Source organism: Octopus bimaculoides, chromosome 17 (assembly GCF_001194135.2).
Source record: "Octopus bimaculoides isolate UCB-OBI-ISO-001 chromosome 17, ASM119413v2, whole genome shotgun sequence".
NCBI classification, from domain to species: Eukaryota; Metazoa; Mollusca; class Cephalopoda; order Octopoda; family Octopodidae; genus Octopus; species Octopus bimaculoides.
This window is the reverse complement of record NC_068997.1, coordinates 54,632,723-54,657,162: the sequence shown is the minus strand read 5'-3', so window position 1 is coordinate 54,657,162 and position 24,440 is coordinate 54,632,723. Positions and strand designations below refer to the sequence as shown.

The 24,440-nt window shown below is 31.7% G+C and overlaps 1 protein-coding gene across 20 annotated transcripts in view; it reads left to right on the top strand.

Annotated features, from left to right (window-relative positions):
* The window catches only part of LOC106878639 (thrombospondin type-1 domain-containing protein 7A), a 999,802-nt gene that overhangs the window by 961,398 nt on the left and 13,964 nt on the right, over positions 1–24,440 (top strand). The window contains exon 30 of one of the 20 annotated variants that reach the window (XR_008265800.1): positions 2,942–3,062. The exons of the other annotated variants lie outside the window; for them this stretch is intronic. The gene's annotated coding sequence lies outside the window, so the exon portion shown is untranslated. The remainder of the gene's footprint in view (positions 1–2,941; positions 3,063–24,440) is intronic. 20 annotated transcript variants of the gene reach the window in all.

Below are 24,440 nucleotides of genomic sequence, written 5' to 3'. Positions count from 1 at the left end.
GTGCGGGTGACACGTAAAAGCACCCACTACACTCTCTGAGTGGTTGGCGTTAGGAAGGGCATCCAGCTGTAGAAACTCTGCCAAATCAGACTGGAGCCTGGTGTTGCCATCCGGTTTCACCAGTCCTCAGTCAAATCGTCCAACCCATGCTAGCATGGAAAGCGGACGTTAAACGATGATGATGATACACACACACACAAACACATATGTATGTATGTATGTATTCATATATGAATTTGTGAATATGTAAAGATTGTGTGTGTACATAACATAAACGTGATCAAATGTGGTTCTTATTCAAAGAACAAAGGGTGTCCAAATATATGAAAATAGTGAGAGTGCATGATGTAGTTTCAAGGTAACCATACTATCAAACAATAGCCTTGATTCCAAGTTTCATGCAAATCTGAAGATTACTCTCTTCAGATGGACATATCATGAATTCAAGTCAAATACTACCAAAACTGGATGCAACAGATGTCCATAGCAGACATCTTAGATAGCATTTGACTTTCATCAATGTGTCCCTGTGAAGAGTCTAAAGCTCTACTTTGCATGAATCGCAGAATCAAAGGACAACCGTTTGTAAGCATTATCACTATGAAATAGTTGTGTGTGTGTGTGTATGTATGTATGTGCATGTGTGTGTGTGTGTGTGTGTGACCATATATAAAACTATGAATGATTGATTAGCTGTGTACACTTCTAATCTCAACCATCTTCACGTGTACATAATTATCTTTCTTTTGACATGCAAATACACAGAAAATATATATTAGCATTTAGAAAGTGAAATAACTTTCGTTACTTCTTACTGGGAGAAAAATTCTTTTACGACATTTACATGCTTTTACTTTACTATTGAATTATAGAAATAACTCGGCAGTTTGGGAATTTTAGTGTAAAGAGTTATAGCTTATTAATGCTAATGAACTTCAGATTTCAAATTACTTTTTAATGGTGTGTCATAAATATTTGGATAACAACTGAAGATACAAACTTAATTTCAATCAGCTATTGAAAATTTATATTGATAAAATCTGCCATGTCTGTAATAATTGAATTAGTGTACACAAGGTTAAATTCCAAATAATTGAACACCAATTTGAGATGTTTTTTTCTTTGAGAAACACATATTCTGTGTCAGTTATTTCCTCTTATTAGTTTGGATGTAGTTGAACAGTATTTCTAAGAGATATAATCAGTTTGTTCAAATAGATTTCTTTTCCTATTGTAAAAAACATAAAATTAGCCTTCACTTTTATTGTTTTCTTTTTATTATACAACTTATTTAGAAGAAATGAAATAAATTTGAATATTACAAAGCCTTAATGTGGGTGAAATAAAGAATGTAAGTACATCAATAGTATAGAAATAATTTGTTGTACATAAAATAGAAATTGCATTAGATTCATTATGATACCAATTGTCATGGCTTATTTACCCAAACTAATATTTGGTTCTCAATATAAAAAAAAAACAAACTAAGTCACAAAACATTCCCCTTTCTTCTTCAAATTAGAGTCTGACAGTACAGATATGTTATTTCATCATCAACAAATAAAACCCTAGTAATTATCTTAATTAAATCTCACCTAATTAAGTAATCTCTTACTCTATTTTTACAGACAAGTAAAATCACATTTACTTTTTATTTGAAAACTCATTAAGTCTGCGAGTTTAAACGTTAAAAAAAGATGGTTTGACTTAAAACAGAAAATAAAACATTAACATGTAGATCTGAAGACTGCTCATTCCAAAATTTGTGTATTAAATTTTGAAATTAATGTTAATTTAGAAAGATTGGAATAAATGAACATAGCACTTTTAACTTTGCCATCTATTCATTTGGCTAAATTTGGAACACACCATAAGAACCAAAATATTTCCTATTTTAAATTAGTCACAGCCTGTGTGATGCATTATTGCATAATTAAAGGTGCTGGTACCTGGAGACTTTACCAACTCTTATATTATTTGCACAAATACTATGAGAAATAAGATAATATCCAACAAATAAATATAACAATTCATAAAATAAACTTTGAATAGATTCATTTGGCAACTGATTTCAAAACTCTCAATCAAAACCTTTAGTTTTGTCCTACATTTGCACCATATTGGTTATTTTTCTTTTTTTTTTTGTCATGTTTACCTGGCTATTTATATTTATTTATCACTTCTAAACATTGTGGCTCAATTCCTTTATTTTATTTTATTTTTTTAGTTTTTCTTTTCTTTTAAATTGAAAGCTTCTATCCATTTTATTTATTTATCTTTGAAACCATTGCTTATAGCATTATTTTTCCTGCACTTCTGCTTTTTATTCTTTGAACTACAGCCCATCCCAATTTTGGTTTCTATAGGCCTTCTTTTTAGAAAATACTTTAACATGATATTCCTCTTCCAACGCATTCTTTAGTTCGAATATAAAACTAAGTTGAAGATGTATTCTCACTGATTTCTATGAACAAGCTAAATCCAACCACTTGTATTTCAGTCACAATTTACAGACTAATCTCTGATAAACAAAATACATTTAGATATATAAGTGTGCATATATATGTTTGTGTGTGTATGAAAACTTATACACACCCACACATTCACCAACATGCACTCACACAAATATATGCGTGTATGTGTAAGTGTACAGTTTTCTTTTATTAAGCAAATAGGGTAGAGAAAAATCAACAGAGCAGAAAATTTGCATCTTTTCAGGGTTTTTCAAATTTTAGATAACCAAAAGAAAATTTCTCATGAAACAATTCACACCATCACTTGTTTGTCTGTCTGTCTGTCTGTACCCACTTGACAAGAATTCAAGATTTGGGTGAATAATATTCTCAGATTTACATAGGAAATATTAATTGAAAGAAGAAAATACAAAACCAAAAAAAAAAAAGCAGACAGAAAACCAATTGTTTTGTCAATTTGTTCACAGTCTTCCCGCCAAATAGCAGGCAAAGTTGCTGTTAGCACAGTAGTATGAACGACTGACACTACGCCGCCCCTCATTGTTGTCACTATATAATGTACCGTCATCAACATGGCCATCACACAAAGTAAGTTACTTTAAGCTAACAGAAAATGGGAATTTACAAAAAGGACATGCTTAGCTTACCGAGAAAGAAAGACCCCATCCCCACCGAAAAAAAATACAAAGAATCAACTCACCGTAATTTCTAATAAATTCCAAAAGTTGTTTTTTTAATTTGTATTTTTATTCTTATTTCTAGTTTATCCAAATGGTAAGTGAATTTACAGCAAATTTTATACTTTCAAAAACAAAAAAATTTTTTTTTCCTCCAATATTACTAGAAAAATTTTTTTTTTTTTTCCGATGATTGCTCTTCATTTTAATAATCATCAGGTATCATTTGCTCTGTTTTCGACACGGTTCGTTTAGTTCATTTTGACAACAGGTGTCTCACCAAGCTAATCATGTCCTCCCTTCCATTATTCATTCTTTTCTATTCTGTAGCTTTTACTTAACAAAAAGGCCTTCCTGCTTTCACATCTGCTTCCATTTTCCATTTTCTATCCATTGGAAGTGTTTCTCTTTGTTTACATATGGTCATTTGTTTATTATATATTCTAATTATTATTTCATTGAGCATATGCTTATAATTTTTTAGTTCCAATTATATCATCTTGTATGTATGTGCACATATACATATATATATATATATATACACACACACACACATGTGCATATATACAGATTAATGTATGCACATATGTACACAAATATATACACATATACACACATACTTACAAAAACATTTCTTATATACATGTGCATTCATATATATATACATTAGTGTAAACATGTACAAAAGTGTTTTTAAAATCTAGTAATCTGTGCAAATGGCAAAATAATGTGAACAGCATACACATGTTCAATTTGCTTATGCATATATGTGAGTATATAATACACACACACACGTATATGTATGCATATGTATACACAAACACATATGCAATACATATACACGTTTGATATATATATGCACATCCACATACATATACATACACACATGTATATGCACACACGCACGCACACATTTATGTATTTTTACACATTTCTTTAAAAGCAGCTGTATATTCTTAAGTGTATAAATTAGTACCAGTTTTTGAATTGAAGTCTTTTTCTATTTATTACTTTCATAGAATTGTTGAAAAAAATGATATATCAATGAGTTTGCAAGAAAATATCTATGTGAAGTTATTGATATTTTTGTCAACTTATTTGATTAATATGCATAATTCAAAACAGGCACCCCCTAGCCTAGTTTAAGGCTGATTATTTTTCAATAATTTCACAAAAGTTCAAAACATTGCTCAGGGTTTTAACTCTTTCCCATGGTGAGTTTATAGGACGAATATTTTCAAACTTTACGACAATCTTCTCATATTTATTTCAGTGAATCTTACAGATATTCAATTATATTAATCAACATTATGGCATTGATTATAGATATTTTTGTCTTTCACTTCAGAATTGATTAAACAAGTAACAGCATAACTCATAAAACTGGTGTGCTACAAATCAGAAATTAGTAATACATGGTTTCAGTATTACTATGAATTATTAGACACTTTAACCTTTCTATTTAAATCTTTCAGTTTAACCTTTCTGACTTGCATTTTCAGGCTGAGTTGGTCATATTTTGAAAGTTAATATAAACCATGAGAGTATTATAGCTTTAGGCCATCCTATGAATAAGATATCTTCATCATACAGTTATAATTTGTAGTTTAAAATCAACCTAACCCTCATTCAGTCACATTATTTTGAATTAATCATGCATTATCTCAAAGCTTCAAGATTACAATGATGTCATTGTTTATTTTTAGAATAATATTGTAGGGCAGGTGTGAGAGGCTGGATCTGGCTAATTTGAACAGAAAATTAGGTAGAATATCTGGGCTAGTTACGGCTAGATTCAATGCTAAAGGATTAAAGAACCAATAAAAATGTCTTCTTTGCCAATGTGTCTTTGGTAATGTTAATGCTGTTCCCTTTTCTAAACCAGACCAAACCACACATGGTAATTTGTTTCCCCCATTAGACTTTACCCTGTTTCTTAGTGATAAGGGTTCTTGCGATTTCAACTTTTTAGATTCTATACTTCTACTGTTGCATTACTAGTTCCTGTTGATCTTGTAACTCTACAATATACTATTGTTTTATCACTATTAAATATATGAAATTTTCATAATATCAATAGTGGTAACAGCTCTAAAATAAGCAAACTTTATTTCGAATCATCCATATCATGCCAAATATTGTTTATTGCATTTCATCACTTCACCCTACCCAAAAGTATGTATGCATATATGTGAGTATATAATACATACACACACGCGCGCGCACGCACGCGTAGGTAAAGAGAAAAAATAACGAATTCACCTATACATCAAACTGAGTGCTCAACAGGTGCTTATTATATCAACCCTGAAAGAATGAGTGGCAAAGCTGACTTCAGCAGAATTTGAACTCAGAACATAAAATGCCATTAAGCATTTTGCCTGAAATTTATGGATATTTATGAAAGTATGAAAAGTAAAGTCGACTTCAGTGGAATTAATAATAATAATAATGATCAAGCATTGAGGACTCATTGTAAAAAAGCTAAGATAGACAACAGCCAAGTAGATTCCCAATGTGGGCTATGTAAATCAAAAGAGGAAAGCATTACTCCTATAGTAAGTGAATGTGGCATGCTGGCACAGAAAGAGTACAAGAAAAGACATGACAATCTAGGGAGAGTAATCCACGGGGAGTTATGTAGAAAGCTAGGATTTGAACACACTGATAAATGATATGAACGTGAACCTAGTAAAGAACTAGAAAGTAAGAAATATAACATCTTGTGGGATTTTAACATTTGGACTGACAGAGTAATAGAAGCTAGAAGGCCTGATTTAGTAGTAGCAAATAAAGAGAATAGAAAATGCCAGATAATTGACTTTACAGTCTCAAATGATGAAAAAAAATCAATATGATAGGTATAGGAAAAATAGAAAAGTACCAGGCCCTAGCCATTGAATTGCAGAGACTATGGAAAGTGCAGGTAAAATGTATCCCAGTATAGATTCATTGGGAACTATCCCTAAAGATTTGGACAGATGTATAGAGGAAATAGGTATAAAACCAAATTTAGTACAGCTGCAGAAAACCATGTTATTAGGGACAGCTAGGATACTTAGCAGGGTTCTTGTCATGAGGTTACTTGTTGCAGCCTGATGTTAGGATTCTTTTCTTTTCCAACAGTCTAATCTATTGTGTGTATATGAATATAATAATAACTACCACGTAGAAACTCTCAAAATGTAAAAATCTGGAAATAGAGGTAACTTGAAAATGGAGCCTAAAAACCGAAACAATCCCTAAGGTACGATTAAAACACATACAAATACATAACATGAAAGCAAATGATAAAAATAAGACTACTGAATAATAATAATGATGATAATAATTACTTTTATTTGCCACCAGGGTGAAGGGGAAAGGCCTAGAGAAGAAACATTGAATGAACGTTACCTTAAACTATCAGTAATTTATGACAAAGTTTATATTTGGTCTTACACTGTCAGACACAAGACTATATACTAAATCAACTTTTAATACTTCTGGACTAATCATTAAAGTTGGTGAAAAACCTAATATGACCAATTTCAATATGTCTTTAATTTTGCAAATGTGAGACTAAAACAACCCCACAGGGCCAAAGTTGTCATTGTAACAAGTATATATTTCATTTATGCTACATTCATTTGTTTACTGAAAATAATATCCTATTGTTAATCAAATTTTATAATTAGTTGATCTCACATGTCTAATAATACTACTGTCATGTGTCTATAGAATATGGTTTGTGCTTATGGAAAAGAAAATAGAAATAGCATTCACAACTTTCCCAAGAGTATTTGAAGATAGAATCACTTACAAAAAAAGGGGTTTTTCTTTTTTTTCCTTCAATTAAAATGTTAAATATTAGAACTGAAAATACATTTTTTTTCATTTGTCCAGCATTTGTGAACAATAGAATTATAGTTTCCAGCTGGACAATCATTGGTCTGCTTAACAAAGTTGATTAATTAGTGACAAGGTTCCAGTATGTATTTTAATTTCATTTAAATTTTCGGAGCAGCAGTAATAATTTGACATTTTACAACATCACAGACATAAATATTAGGATTAACTTTGTATAGAGTTGGCAAAAGAATCATGTGAATTTGCCAAGCTTTGAGAACAAAATTATATTATTCTTGTTTATTTGGTCAGATATTTATGCCTTATTCATTGCAATAAATTTTACATGTTTCATCAGACCTAAACTTATTTATTAATGTTACATGATTTATTATTACATTATAATTAATATAATATGTGTTTATGTGAGACTGAATATGTGATAGAAATATTTCCCATGAACAATTCTACAGAGCAAATGAGATTTCTAGTGAGATGAGGCAGTTTAGTGAACTAATGGATCATTGGTTCAAATCCTAGTACAGTACATCTGTAGTTCAAAATGAATGAGTTTAGCAGCCACTGTCGCTGTATTCAGTGTCATTAAATTACTTGCTGATGCACATGGCACCAACTTCAGTTCTACTCAAGACAAAATCTGGAATGAATTGATGTTCCAATCCAGTGAAGAGAATATCTCAGCCATGTTCACATTACTTATCCATTTTTAAATGTCCCTCTATAGATACAATTCCTTTTTATTCGTTTAGAGGAATGCTATATTTTAAAAATTATACTTTTCTAGTTAGTTATGTGATGAAATCATTTGACAACATGGCTACATTTTATTAAACTGCATTTAGATTTATGGTGAAGTATAACATTGTCTCACAATGATTCTATTTAGAGCTGGCCTTTGAATTTCCACACAGCCATTATTTCTAATTTAAATGCAATAAATCATTTCATCTGTAAAACAGAACGAAAATATTCATGAGTGTTGGAATAATCAGGAAACATATATTGAAAATATGACACATACTAAGCAGTTACATGTATGTATATATATATATATATATATATATATATATATATATATATATATATATATATATAGTTTAACACAAATCCATGTCTGCTATAGGACAGCTGTAAAATTTTCTCTCTAATATTTGCACAGAATTATCAGAATTATAGTAATTGTGAATTATTTAATGGGGAGAAGCAAATAAATTGTAATAAAACAGAAAATCTAATCACTTTATGTTGAGAAGTTGTGCTTGGCCAAGCAGTGTAGGCTTTTAGTTTAAGGCACCAGTCTCTTCAGAGGTATGGGTTTGTATTCCACCACTGCCAATAATATTTTATAGGTACAGATATGGCTGAGTGCTTAAGAAGCCCACATTGCAACCTTGTAGTTTCAATTTCAAGCTTACTGTACAGCACCTTAGCAAAGGGTTTTCCACTATAGCTGTTGACCAGCCAATGACTTGCGAATAAATTTGGTAGAATACAGATATTTTCCATCAACTCTAACAGATGATAGAACTATAACCAAATTTTAAGGGCTTACTTGTTTTATATGTAAATTAAGGTTTTCATTCAATATGCAGATTAATCTGAGACATTTCCTAAAAAGCAATAATTGGGTAAATTTGGGGAAGATGAAAATAAAAATAATTTAGAAAATATAAGAAAGGCTGATAAATTGTTACCCAAAATTACTTTAACTTGGCAAAATTTTTGGATTATTGTGAAATACTTTGCTACTGTAAATTAAGAAATATGTGTTTTTAGATATCATTTTTAAAAATGTACACCACACACACAAGTGTATGCAAATTATGAATGGAAATGATCGATTAATCACTCTGAAAATCATTCCAAACATGAGCAGCAAAATCTAGTTATATATTATTCTTGTAATTCACCATTTATCAAAGAAAATAGATTTTCTGTGTTTACGGATCAGTATTACTGGCAAAAACAAATTCATAGGATGAATATATTTCAAAATTATGAAAACTTTTAGAAAAAAAATTAATATAATTTTGTTATAGTGAAAATATTTTCGGATTTTAAAATATGGTGCTCTCAATTTTATTCATAACAGATTGTCAATAATAATTTTCAATAATTTATTCATAGAATTAAAATGTCAGACATTGCACCTTGTTGGAGGTTTAGTGTTGATGAAAAATAAAATGAAAAATAAAAATAAAAATGTAATATAATAAAGGAAATATTTCAGGCTTTAATGTTAAAAACAAAAAAGACAAACTCGAAATGACTTCATAAATTTTTTGGAAATATTCTAAAAGCAAATTAAAGAGAAAAGTATTTTTGAAAGAAGATGTAAAACTAGTCTGAAATTCAAGCCAACTGCTCTATTAATGTCGAAAAAGTGTCTAAGTGGTATCATTCTTTTCTTTTTTTGTAATAGTTACTTATAAGATATACAAATTGACAAGTATATTATATGTGATATCATGAATAATATATACATATATGTATGTACATCAATATTTCTATATACTGAAATAAGTGCTGCAAATGTGTAGCACACATGAAGCTTTTAGCAAACTCTATGAAGTGATTTCACTATTATAACTCAAGATCTTTCGTACTTAAAAAATATACATTGATAAATATATATTCACCTTTTACATATTTAACTGAAATATATACATATTGTCGATACATATCTATAAAAATTCTACCAGTAAAGCTTTTAGCTAACACAATAGAAAATGGTTCCATAATTTCTTAATGTTCAAAATTGTTAAAACATCCAGCAATCTTTGTCCAAATTAGCAGAGATGCTGATGAAATTCTTATTAAAACTAAATCAGAAATTGCAAAATCGTCTTCAATAATTTTCCTTAGAGCTATCTATTTTTTCTTCTTCTCTTTTTTTAAGTGTTTACAATTTTCAAACTTAATTCAACTATAATTGTTTCTGCAGAACAGCTGTAATTAACTTTCAGTGTTCTATTCAAATATTACTAAGTTTGTGATCTATCCTGTTTCTTTATTATACAACACTATACTAAAACTTAAGGATATAAAGAGATGAACAGTGAAACAGAGATCTGCAAGCAAGCATGCACACAAAGTAATTCCATATTATCCCATTTGAAATTTTCTTCCTCCTTTTTTACATCTGGTTTATATATAAATGCAGAGCTCAATTATAACGAATGTCCTTTACATCTATTAAGTTGCTTGATCTTTCTATGTTACTATTTCTTTTGCAAATTCATTCTTCTAATAACTATTTTTCTCTAAAACAGTGGCTAACATAAAATTTATATTTTCAAGCATTTACTTTAAGGAATACTTAGCAAAATACGGACAAAGATTTTCTTAAATCATTCTGGTATCAGCTGTATGACAGAGCAAAGCAAATAAATTTAGAGCCGATGTAAGAGTGTTGGCCCTGGACATCAAGTGCTGCAAGGTCCCTAATGTTATTTTCAATAACTAATCATTCATTCACTGAAGGCCCTCCAGCTGGCAAAGACTTATGAAATAGAGCCTCTAAAGCCACATATATTCACCTTGTATTAAAAAAGAACAAATGTAAAGAGTATAAACTCAATTTGATGTTTCTAATTTATTTCATTCAATATTCATTTCATACAGTGCAGTCGGTCATCACTAGCAACTAAGTATGGCTTGGTAACAAGTAACATACTTTCAGTAATTCTTTAAGTTTCTTAGACACAAATTGAAAAATTGTCTGAACTCTTCTCATGAGTTCAAATCCCACTGAGCTCAACTTCACCTTCCTCTTTTCAGGGTCAATAATTAAGTATCAGTCCCATATGGTGCATTAACAGAGGTCAAGCAAGATATCTTACACTGGCTGTTCTGGCTCTTAAGTACTAAACTATATCAGCTCTAGTTTGCAGCCTTTCCTTTAGATAAATTTAGGTGACATGGAGAAGATTTGCATTCATGAGTAACTTCAAGTGTTCCTCAAAAGGAAAAACAGCATTGACCTAGCCTGGAAGTACATGTGCATGGTCAATGCTGAACGCAGGAAGCCTTAATGTGGCCAACTTAATTTCTATTGTAAATACTTAAAGAATTTTTATAAACAAATTAGAAATCTTCTTCAAATGTTTATTCATTAAATGAGAATTTTAAGTGAGGTTATTATACTTCATAATTCCTTCTCATTTTTGTTATTTCTTAATTTTTGTCTGTCAGGATCTATAAAAAGTAAACTATGATTGGAAGAGGATTTGGGAGCACACAAGTAAAATTGCTATTTAGTAAAGTCTTGGAATTTGTTACAATGTCTAGTAAAATGAATGTGTAGTAAATACATAAGGTAGGTTGAAATATACAACAACCATTTCAACAATATACATAAAGAATGATTTCTATCTCTTTTCACTCTGACAAGATTGATTTTATTCTATTTGACTGGCTGTTTTATTGGTTAAAAAATAAATGTATTTCAATAAGAAGACAATGTTATAATAAATGAGAAAGAGGTAGAGAGAGGGGAGGAGAGAGACAGATTGACAGTGTATCTGTTGTTTTTGTCCCCAATGAAAAAATTAACTATGTAAGAAAATAATGCCCAAAAGAATATATTTTTAAAAATCAGCTGTAGAAAAGATTAATGATTGTTTGCAGATATACCATCTATGTGGTAAACATAAATCATTTTCAACAAGTATTTTTTAGTTTTCAAGAAGTCCCACTTAAATATATACGTGTGTGTGCATGTTATATATACATACACAAATATATTTATATACATTATATATATATATATCTTCAAATACACAAATATATAAATACACATATATTGGTCAATTTATCAAACATCAATGTTGATGTACTTATTCATAAAAACTCCTTTCTCTAAATTAGTCAAGAAAAAGGAGCAGGGTGCATGAGCTCAGCCCTTTAAATGCTAGTGAGAACATAGGGTTGATGTTCACTTTGAACATCCATTCGTCAATGTCTGCAAGAAAGATGCTGACATGAAAGAGATTCCAAAGGACTGATGTTCTGGGAAGAAAAGATTGAACGCAACAGTTAGTGTGGAGTTTAGATGAGAAAGCATGATTGATGTAACAAGAGAAGTAATGGACGTGCTAGGTAGAAATGGATACAGTTATCTCCTTCTGAGGAACAAAGATCAAGAGGCCGAGTGAAGAGACCACTTATGAAATAAAGATATTGCTAAATAAAAGAAATGTTGGAACTGACTAAAGTGTGAGTGCCAGACATATTGTAATTATGACAGGGTTAACAATTTATCTGTTAGATACAGCTGTAACATAAAAACAGCTTGACCTCAACAATCACGTTGAATGATGACTGTTGACACATGCAATGTTTAACCAGGTTTTTTTTTTTTAATTATTTCCCTCTAACTCCTCCCCTTCACCTTTCATTGCATCTCCTAGACACAAATACATGCTTACTTGCACCATGATATTTCCAATCCACTTTACATACTGCTGCTCACTCATCTCTGTTAATAAAATATCAACATGTGACCTACCGCCTAAATACTTCCTGCATTCATTACCATCATGACTTGTTGAATAAATACATCACTAATTCTTTTCTCCTTTTCTCTCATTCATCTAGAAAAAGAGCATATGCTCAAAATACTGATAATGTGTTCCTTTTCCGCACTACTTAATGCAATGACTTCTGTTTTTAATAAAACTTTATTCCAATGGATTACTTTCACCAACACAGATTCACAGTGGGTTTTTCCAGATTCTCAATATTCCACCTAATATTGATTAGTTTGTAAGAAAATTAAGAGTGCACATAAAATCCCAAGAGATGACAGTGTAGATGTTGAAAGTAGGTTTTGATAAGCAATTTGAATGCAAAATAGATTCTTTAATAGAAACAATAGTTAGTTCTTTCAAGACAATCTCTTGAAGAACTACTGACCATTTTAGTGTATGGCAGGAAGATTTCCATGAGAGAAGTCTATTGATGTAGTTGAAATCTTCGAATATGGGCTGTGAAAAACGCAAAATCAGAAAATAGGTCTTGCAGTGATAAATGTACCAAGAATCAAAGCACAACCATATGTTCAATCCTTGATGAAGAGAAAGTCTGAAATAAGTTGATCATATTTATTCTCTATGTCAATGAAAATAATATGGCATTTAAGTTGCTAAAACAAATAGAACAATTATGATATAAAAATCCTCAACCTGTTATACCTAAATGTATAATGCATGTATTATCTGTCATGATAAAATTAGTAAAAGATTGAGTAAGCATCAATAGGTTTTATTCCAGCTGCCAAGAAAAGTAGATCATACAGAACTACTTTGTATTTATGAGCCTAGAAAAGGCTTTCATAGGGGGATCATATCCATAAAGCTAGAGAAAACTTTTGCTTAATGGATAGTAGTGTGGAAGATTAGTTTCTAAGACATTTTCATAATTCATAACACCTGGAAATGAAATATACACATGGCTGTGGGGAGAGAATTAATGGTGAGGTGAAATACATAGATTGTTGTGTAGAGAGCATTAGCAGGAGAAACAGATGGCTAGGTACAGGGAAATTTTACTTTGCTTGGAAACAGATGAGGGTTGGCAACAGGAAGAGTGTCTTGTTGCAGAATTTCTTTCTCAATGAATTGTCTAACCTATGTGAGTATAGAAAAGTGGGTGTCAAAATCATGATGGCAATAATGGTATTCCTTAGATTTATATACATTATTAAAAAACCTTTTAGTTATCTTCCTTGAAAACATCTCAACAGACAAGACTACACTGACAAAATATGGATGTCAAGAATGCAATAATGTTTTAAATGGCATTCAGTTACATGATATAGGAGAAAAACAAAATTAAACAATTGACAGATGCTATGAATATATAATATATAAAGGATTTTATTAACAGTCAACAGCTGCATTAATATTCATTTTGTTCTTTCTTTCATAGCAAATTTGAAGTAAAAGCCACCAGGCATTACTGTATGAAATACATCTTTCATTTGAAATTATATAATATGCAATAAATTGTATGACAAACATCTTTTATATATATATATATATATATATATCATTATCATAAAGAATTTTTATGTCTGCTTTCCATTTTGAAATGGTTTGGCCAAGTTATCACAGTTAAAGTTCTTTGGTTTTTTAAAAATATTTTGAGACACTGATAACATAGGCCAGTGCTCAATCATGTCACTTTGACTTGGTTTCTTTGGATGAATGCCCTTCTTAATGCCAATCACTTTACAGAGTGTACTAGGTGCATTTTCTCATGGAACCAGTACTAAAGGGTTTGATAAGTTCTCAGTCAGAACTAAGGGACATTTAAACCTTGTCTTTTCTCTACTTAATTGCCATCCAATGTACATTGTTTACTGGGTGTATTTTTCATGGTACCAGAACTAGGGAGGTTGTAAAGTCCTTGATGTGATAGCATTAAGCAACTTCTCTACATTACCAGTGCTTGCTTACTAATCATGTTAGTGTGCACACATGGGGGAGAGGAGTTCCGTTATGCCACCAGCATTAGAGGAGGCTGCCTTGTATGCTGTATATGTAAAGAGTACTCAGAAACTTAAGGTATCTACTTTCACACAGGTAATGTGGTAGCGAAGGGTAACAGTAGAAGGCAAAGATGTGGGGTGTGAAAGGAGCAAGAGTAGAATGGTAGAGGCAGAATTAGTGAAATGATGATGGGAGGGAAATGATAGGCAATAGCAAAGGGAAACAAGAATGGGTGACAAGTAAAGTATAAGTCATCCAGAAGAGGGAGAGAAATGGATAGCAGTATAGATAACGTAAAGAATGCATTAGCTCTAGATGGTTCAGTGTATTTGTATGTGAAAGAGCTTAGCCTAGCGGTTAGGATGTTGACTTCATAATTGTGAAGTATTAGGTTCAATTCCTGAACTAGGTGGTGTTTCATATGCTTGAGTAAGGCAATGCTGATACAGTCCTCACTCCCTCCAGCTGGCACATCCTGCTGTTATGTTGGGTCAAGATGAGTGGACTGAAAGTTTATGTGTCAGTTCAGGAATACAGTGACACCTAAAACAATGAATGAAAGTGTGGTGCATGCTGCCAAGTCTTACTCACTTGCAAGTGGTTGAAAAACACACATATGCATAAACACACACACACACACAAATATAAAGGCACATATACACATAACATACAGACACATGCATAACACATACACGTGGAAAACATATGAAAAATAAAACATTTCATTCTCAGCAATACTTTTTTCTTTCAATGGTATATAGTCATTGATTGTTCAAAGTAACAAAAGCTGAGGCCAACAGTTTACTGAGAATATAATTCCCCAAACACAACTATTATGCTATTATGCTGCAGCATAATTAAAGATATAATGTTGGTGATGTTAAAGCAAGAGTTTGAAGATCTGCACGCTAATGTAATATAAAACGAGTATACATAAAATTGAAAGACAATGAAATGGATGGTGGTTCTCTGAATGAAAAACTGCATGTCTTTAGAGGTGAGATTCGAAGAGCCGGAGAGCATGAGTAGAAAGAAAGAAGGGAAGTGAGAGTACATGCAGACTGTCAGCCTGAATAAACGGAGAATGCAGTTGTTTTATATTGGGTTTAGGAATACCTTTTGATGAAAATAAGGTCCCCTCTACTGCTATAAAGACTATGCCCTTTTTTTTTTTTTGACATGATAGAGGATGTAGGTTAATGCCTGTGTTGTACCATCGCATCTTTGAAAGAATAATCAAGAATAGAATATATTTTGGTATGGGAAAGATGGCTAAACCTATATTGAAGTCATTGAGTTACATATCAAGTGAGAGATGAGTGGAAATTTGAAAGCGTAACACAAGTTGTGAGATGAAGGATTATGAAATTGCATGGTGATGCAGGAGATTAATTAGGTTGTTATTCTTTAAGATAAATTTGTTAGTAGAGCCATTCCCATTACAAAATAGTCAAAGATCCTCTTTAACAGATGACATTATTGCAGCTGACAAGATAATAGATTTAATAAAGTGGAATGGCTGGTTGAGTTATTTGTAGAGGATTTGATGAAGTTAATAGTGACTGACATTTAGCAATTAATAAAAGAGACAATTAATCAGGAGAAAGAACAAGATGGATCCATAGAGTACATTAGAATTGATGAGAGCAAGAGATGAGGCCAATTAATGAAGACAAGGGAAAAGAGTAGTTCAGACGAATAGTAACCAGTTGAATCTATTCTATACCAGTTTACTTAAAATATGTGACTAAACAGAACAAGTCTTACTATCATTTTACATTAACAATAAAAGTGAACTGAAATGTGTGTGTGTGTGTGTGTGTGTGTGTGTGTGTGTGTGTGTGTGTGTGCACACGTACACATGCCCAATATATTCTAAAGTAGATGGCAAACAGAAACATTGAAGGGTCAGGAAGACTCTTCAGTCGAGTAGAGTTTCTCAGATTGTGTTGGTGAAAATGCATCCAGAATAGTATGTAAAGTGGTCAATGTTAAAAAGGATAAAGAGACAGTAGCAGAAGTAGACTGCACAAGCAAGACTTGGCTCTCTGTCACATCCAGGAGAGTAATAACTGTGAATAAGAATTCGGAACAGGACTCTCTATCAAACCCTTACCAGCATGGAAAGTGGGCACAAAAATGATCGCACAGACTCACATGTACAAACTAAGATATACATGTATTCTTAGATATAATGGAATGTTACTATCTTGAAGAATATAATCATAAAAGTGCTCTATGAGCAATAAATGTTGGTAAATAATTCAGAGTTATGGCAACAGACTGCATAGAGAAACTTTAAACAGAAAACTCACAAAAACGGGGCAATTTCACATAACCATATATACACAATTATTTATATATGCAATTTGATATACATACATGAATGAATGCAGGGATTATATGCATGCATACATGCATACCTGTATAAATACTATACAGGTGTAGTCGTGTGTATATATTCACATGAAGATGTATACAGGATGAAACCCATACACGTACAGTATATGTATAGGTGTAAATTACCATCACTATTTCATTCGCTTACTACTGTTCTGAGTAAAAACTCTTCACTTGTGTTTAGAATTTAAAGAGGAATCACTCCTGAAGCTGATTTGTCCTCGCTATACTATATAACTGTATGAAGACAGTGTTTTCTGCAGTAGCCTCTTCTCCAATGTTTTATGGCACACATTATACATATTTATGACATAAACTATACATATTTAGGCATATGGGCTGTAATGCATGTTTTTAATATTCTCTTTCAGTAATTTTATCATATGAAAAGCATGGTTAATTGCAGGAGTTTTCTTTATTGGTCAACTAAAAAAAAATTAATGGCTATTTTACTATGAGAGACATGTGTATTAGTTTTCTTATTTGCATAGAATTTATTACATGAAATTGTACAAGGCAAATTAATTTATTGCAAAATATAGCAAGAATGTTTTAGAATTTAAAAATTTGTATCTAATAATTCATGTATTGCTAAAAAGATTATTGATTTATATCTTGCAAGAATTACCATCATTAACATTTCCCAGTATCTGATATAATTCAAATAACTGGAATATAAAGTATTGCCAACAATAATTCCCAAACTAGAGCCATCTTTAAAGACATCCTCTACAAAAACGATCAACATAACTCCAACTCCATTGTGTGTGGTGAGAGAGATGTTTAAATGAAAATCTGAGTCATGGAAACCAAGCCATAAAAATGTATTACTACTCAAAAGTCGTGGCTCTCTCGAAATTTTCAAAACATTTTTGGCTGCTGTTTGAAAGACTAGCATGGAATTGAGAAACAGGAATATGGAAAATTATCTTTGCAGCTAACATGCTTATTATTTTGATATGGACAAAATGCTCTTTTGCTTTTGGTGGTGTAGTGAAGTGCTTGTATATATTCCATTTTCTCCATAAAAATTCATATAGATTATAAATTATCTCATCTCTTATTGATTCTAAAAAATTCAATACATAAAGGAAAATTTAATTGCTTTAACTACATAATTAAATAGTATAATTCTGCCAATATGTAATTAGGGTAATTTTCCACTGTCTTGTCTGTACCAGTATATCTTATCTAAATAACGAGAATAATTAATTCTATACTTTTATATTTTGTAATTGCAAAACATTGTGGGGTTTTGTTCAATGCACTGTAAAGGAGAACATTTTCATTTTGAATTTTCATAGGCAAATTACTTAGCCCCACTTTATAACTGATCATTTCAAAGATAATGATTTGCTCCCATTTTTACATGCAGTTCAGATGAGATCTAATATAGTGATGATAGTAAAAATGATTCTTAGTACTGGCCTATTTATTACAAAATCATTCTACTGATATCACTCCTTGTTGACTCAATTTATGTTTCACAACTCAAGTTGTCTATCTTGATTGCACTTTAAGAAAAAAAGACAACAAGAGTTCAAGCTTCACATGTTTAAGGTAGATGTGGAATTTCTTCTATTCATATTTTAGGGAATCAGTATAGATTGCAAGTTGGAGCACCTTTATCACGCAGTACTAATAATTCGGTTGAGAAAACTGGAAATATTTTGTATTTCTTTTAAAATCTTATTTAATGGCTTGTCCTTTGTAGAAACTCTCGAGAACAGCAAAAGTCAACACTTTGTCAGTGGTAAAGTGATGGCTGCAGAAAGGACAGGGCAGGAATTCCAGAGGGCCAACGTGCAGGAAAGATGGTTGCAACAGAACCTGACAGTGTGGATACAATATAGATGATGAAAGAAAGAGGGAAAAGTTGAAAGAGTCTGAATGGGAATGGTAAAAGCCCTGATGATTCAAAGAAGCAGAGGTACCATATTAGTATTAGAAAAATCAGTATAAGGAGACAATATGTCTGTGGGTCGTAGTTGAGGTATATAACAGTAAGAGAACAATATTGACAAAGGTGCATCGATTTAGAAAATTTACACTAAAAATAATAGATTGCAACATTCTTTTATAAGTTTTTATAGATTTTTTTAATTCAGATTTAGCTAAGTTAAAAACAACAGCATAGACTTTCTAAATGCACAAATATCAATAAAATTAGCTTATTTATGTGTTGTTTTGTTTTTATATCCTGGTTAACACAATGAACACTCACAGCTAAAATCTCAAGAATGTATGGTAAATTTACATGGAAATTGATATAGTCTCCCACATTGATCCCTCCTCCCATCCCTCCCATACTGAGTGAATAACTGTTCTCCTCCACCATCATGCCTCTCACCTTACTCATGCACAATGGCTGTCTACTATTTCATTATTATTCTGCTGTTCAGCACTCATTCATCTACTTCTCCACCCATTGCTCATTGGCCACACTCAATCACTTATCCTGGCTCTTCTAAAATCTGAGTAGCCATGTAGCTCCTTTTCAGCAAGAAACTTGTTCTACTCTGGTTCCTCCTCTCATATCTTTACAAACCTTTGCCCTTCATCTCCTCATATAATTTGCACCCACCTACCTTCCACACACACACACACACAATGTTTGTAGTCTTGTAAACTGCATGATGGTCTCACTAGTTCTGGTAGCATGAAGACAAGCACCAGTATTATACACTGTAAAGTGGTTGGAGTTAGGGAGGGTGTCCAGCCATAGACGCTATACCAAAGCAGACACTGGAGCATGACACAGTCTTTAGCCTAATTGGATCCTGCCAAACTGTCCAACTCATGCTTGCATGGAACATAGACATCATTAAATGATGATGATGGTGTGTGTATTGCATGTTAATAAGCTCTTATATAGTGGGCAAGTAGTAACTTTCTCTGTATGTCTAATATGGTTTTCCCATCATTAAACAGAGGAAAAACAGAATCATACCTATTACAGTAAAAACTCTAAGTTTCCACTCAAGTTATAGAGCCTACCAGCAATTCTAAAAGTACACACTCCTACAGTTAATGTCTCTCAACGGCATTTATTAATAATAATCTGTATCTGCTACCAAGATCTGCCTAGTATAAGATCTATGTATTTAGGTTCTCTTACAGTTTTATGTACAACTGATCTGGATTTAGAGAAATCCATGATACAAAAACAACAATAACAAAAAAAAAATGTAATTAGAGATAATCAGAGTTAATATCTAATAGCTATCATGATGAAGAGACATGAATGGTATTGTCTTCTAGATTATGATGTGGGACTTAATAGGTAGCACAAATTTTGAGGAAGTCTTAAAGTTCTCAACAAAAAGAGCAATTAACAAATGACAATAATGTGTTATTCTAGAAATGGAATATATTTCGTGAAAATTTTGTTTCTTGCTGCTGTTAATTTACTTTACTAGTTTCAAGCATTGAACTATTTTCAAAAATATTTAAAACAAGCAATTTCAGCAAATAGTGAAATACTTCTGACAATCAAAAATTAATATTATTTCTCATTTGTTCATCTCTAATTTTAATAATTGAGATGTTTTGAGTTCTTAATTAAAATAATGTACTCGAATCATGTATTCACGAGAGGTAATTATATACTCTTAAAACAAACTGCAATATTCTAAGAACACAAGAAAACTTTACAATTGTAACTGTAATTAGAATATTATTATATGGTGTCCCAGTTTCTTATTTTTTTTCCTTTGTGAAAAAGTGATAATGAAAAATAAGTTGATGATAGGTTTCATTTACCTTATTGGTTCAATTTTGGTTATTATTTACAAGCTATGATTTCAACTATGAGGTATTGTTCAACTAAATTAACATAAATCCCATCAAGCACAAATGTTATTCTCCTCCTTTATCTCTCTTATGTTTTTATATCAGCTCCTTGATTAATTTCAAACAAAGTGTATTTTGTGAACAACCCTAGTTTATTGATAAATTAGTTCATTTATGAAACAAAATGCGGAATTGAGAAGCCTCAAAGTAAATATAGCAAAGACTAAATTTTATGTAAAGAAAATAGACTTCACCCTGCTACCATTAGAAAAATGGCCATGCTGAATATGGTGTGGAGAAGTAAGTCAAAACTGCATAAGCTAAGCTCAATGTAAAGTAAGGATTTACAAGAGATGTGGAGGGATCTCAGGGAGGTGATAGAAGAAAGGAGAAAATGAAGAAGTGACAGATGCACAGAAGAAGTTAGCAATAAGAACAGACTTGAAATAAAAACCATCAAATACTCAAAAGGATCGCTATTAGTAGCTCTTTTGTTCCACACTTAGCTTAGTAAATAATAGTACTGGGTGTTATGAATCATTGTAGGTAAGAAATTTCAGAGAGTTATCATTTCTGCAGGTTACAAAAGGAAGATTCTACGTTGTTTGTGTATGAAGTGTGATGTTATATGATAGTGAGGCATGGAGGTTGAATGAAAAGGATTCACAAGAACTAAAAAAAGAAATTAAGCTATCATACCCTACTGGATATTTACTGTTAATATTATCACCCATCATTGTAAGCGAAAAATATATTTGAAGCAGCCAATAAAAATTATAATTTAGCATTGGTTTAAAAAAAATGATATTTTCCTTTTCAAAGGTATATGATAATGTAATTTATTATCTGTAAGCTTCCACACTGTAGCAATTCATTGGTTAAATAGAATTTCTATATGTCATGAGTTAGGTTTCCTTTACAATATGTTTTGCAATATCCCAACTGTATTAGATTTTGTAGATTCATTTCAGTAGATTTGATTTCCAAGGATTTATATATGCCTCAAAAGATCTTATATCTTCTTGCAATACAATTATCAATGTCAATATGTAAAGAATGGTTTCGTATCCTCCAAGAGTTTATAAATCCAAACTTTGCAATCAATGATTATATTTATCTGCTGCTCCATCCAACTAGCCATTGCTTAACCAGAAATATTCTAACAATATCTTCAGTGTGTATTACTCTTCACTCAAACAGTATTGCACGAAAACTTTTAGTGACAAGAAGAGAATATTTCCCAACAAAATATTTGAAATCTTATTTCATAAAATCAATGAGGTAAAGATTAGTAATTATTGATATTAATGCCACATCAGGTAAGATAATCTTGAATCCAATCTTGTAAGTGTACTTTTCCAGAATACACATTTTTTCCCCATCAAAAATATTGATCTACCTTCCAACAATTTAGAAGGAAATTACCAATTAGACATTATTTAATTCCAGAGAGAGTGTGGAGTAGAGAAAGAGTGTACCAAAATGGATTTCTGGTTTTCTTTCTCAAATTCTTGCTAATAGAAGGAGAACTAGTCTCTAACCCAGGAAACCAGATGGTATCACTGGAATTTAGGCAACATCAATGGGTTACACATACATGGATATACACAAGTGTGCACATGTATAAATGTATGCAGGCACAAATGTCATTGTACGTGGATCTGTGTGTTTTGTCTCAGTACGTATACACATAAATAGGATTGCATGTCTACATGTACATATGTGAGCATGTAAGTATTGTTGTTGATGTCAAGTTCTTAATAGCTTGCTTTGGTTAATAGCTTGCAGATAAGACTAAAAAGATTTTACAAAATGCCACTGAAGTCAATATCTTGTTTCTGCAAATATCAAGTGACTTTTTCATACAAGAGATAAACTATCCAGTTTGTATTAAAAGGTTCTGTCTTCAGGGTTAATGGAATTTGCTAATAAATGAAAATAAGGGAATCTAAAATGTATAAAGGTAAACAGTATTGTTAGATGCCCAATCATACTGGCAAATAGAAATCATGTAATATAAACATAGATATTAGAAATATTAATAGTTTACTAGTGAGATATAGATTCCATTAATAGTTGGTGGGTAATAATGGTTAGAACTATGAGCATGTAGAATAACTAATGTTTGAGACACGAAGGAAACCTGTTCTATGCAGAGGTGGTTCATACATATCCACTCATCAACAGGAAAAGCTAACAACACATTCAAAGCTTTTTGAGAAGTAAATTTTATCTCTCGTTAAAACAAAAAATTATAATGCATAAATCAATACTGTTTCAGTGATACCTGCCCTGATTGTTCAATCAGTGAAATCAGGATGATTACATGTTTTTAAAATACATGTACTCATTACGTAATGCCCAAGAAGAATCAGTGTGAAAATGTGGGAAAAGTCTCTAAATTACAGTGAGTAATCCATCCAATGAACTTCCCATCACAAATCTCAAACACACACATCGTCACCATCATTTAACCTTCATTGTCCATGCTAACATTGCTTGGGCCGTCTGACCAGGGCTGGCAAGCTGAAAGTCTGCACCAGACTCCAGTCCGTTTTGGCATGGTTTGTACGGCTGGATGCCCTTCCTAACACCAACCACTCCGAGAGTGTAACGGCTGGCAAGGGTGCCATTTGCATGACATCAGTATTTGCCACGACTGCAATTTTACTTGGCTTGATGGGTCTTCTTCTCAAGTACAACATAATGCCAAAGTTTCAGTCATTTGTCATTGTCTCCATGAGGCCCATTGCTTTCATAATGCCCAACACCTCCATGATTATTTATCTGAAGAATTACAGATCAGAGAATCTATACATGTTTTTTTTTTCTTTATGTATACTTTTGTAACTCCTATATTGCAATGAAACACATGTAATATTAAATTTAAAATATACCGAATTTTTCTAGTCTTTTGTATATGTGTATGTGTCTGTGTATACACGCACATATCTTTTATCTGTTTCAGTCATTCGACTGCAATCACACTGGGGCACCACATTGGAGAATTTTGAGTTGAATGAATCAGTCTCAGTATTCTTTTTAAGCCTGATACTCTGTCAATCTTTTTTGCTGAAGCATAAGTTACAGGAACATAAACAAACCAACACTGGTTATCGAACAGCGGTGGGGGCGGGGGCAAACACACGATAGTCTTCCTTCTGCTTCTGTCTACCAAATCCACTAACAAAGATTTGGTTGGCTCAAGGCTACAGAAGAAGATGCTTGCCCAAGTATGTCGTTGGGAAGCAATCTTCTAACCATACAGCCAAGGCTATATATATATATATATATATATATATATATATATACACACACACACACGCATTTTTGGTTAACATAAGAGAGGGAACTCAATAACAGATGTAGAGTATATCTATTTGTAAAAATGTTGATCCACTGTCACTACACAAAAATTCTTACTCAAAATGATCATTCAGACAACTAAAATGAATGCTAGCTTGGGCTGTGCCAGAAATCCCTAAATGATAATACATAGATTTCCATTAGCCAAAGAATTTTACATTTACATATTTTTGCATTCACAAATATATTCATGTGACATGTAGCCCTTGAAAAATCTATTTAATATATTAGCAGCTTAATGTTGTCTACAAATCTTGGATCAAAGAGGAACTAGTGTTTCAGTTACGGAATTCTTAAGATTTAAAGATTTATTCACTTCATTACAATTTGTTAAATACTGTTTTTCCTTAAGAAAAAGTAGTGGATATGTTATTATTCTAAGATTAGAA